We start from the raw sequence: 521 nt of genomic DNA, 5'->3' as shown, positions 1-521 counted from the left end.
CAACCTTCTGATTGGCAGGCAACCGCTCTACCACTGAGCCACAGCCACCCCATTATAGAGCTACATATTACTCACTGTGAAAAAGAGTCCCTTTCTGCTCTTTGTAAGGTTACACTGCAACATAGCATTTAACAAACAGACAATTTTGGCTTTCTTTTCCCTGACATTGGAATGTGAGCAAAGCAGACATTCACAGAGCTGTGGACGTGTTCAGACAGTAGCCTGAAGGCCTACAGATAGAGACACTAATATATTCTAATACATAGTGCCAGAGGACTGAACCCAATGCCTTTCCCCTGTGATAACAAATGCACCTTGTATGCTGAAAGATGTCTGAAAGAAGGTACTACAGGTACCTGGGACATGTAAAGGAGGTACCATTATAATCATGTTTTATTAATGTTATAAAACCGTCCAAGTTGGAGGTGGTAGTGGCTCAGTCCATAGGGAGTTGGATTGGGAACCGGAGGGTTGCTGGTTCAAGTCCCCGTACGGACCAAAGCATGGTGGTGGACTGGTAG

The sequence above is a fragment of the Etheostoma spectabile genome, chromosome 4, assembly GCF_008692095.1.
Source record: "Etheostoma spectabile isolate EspeVRDwgs_2016 chromosome 4, UIUC_Espe_1.0, whole genome shotgun sequence".
NCBI lineage: Eukaryota > Metazoa > Chordata > Actinopteri > Perciformes > Percidae > Etheostoma > Etheostoma spectabile.
This window is presented reverse-complemented; position numbering follows the sequence as displayed.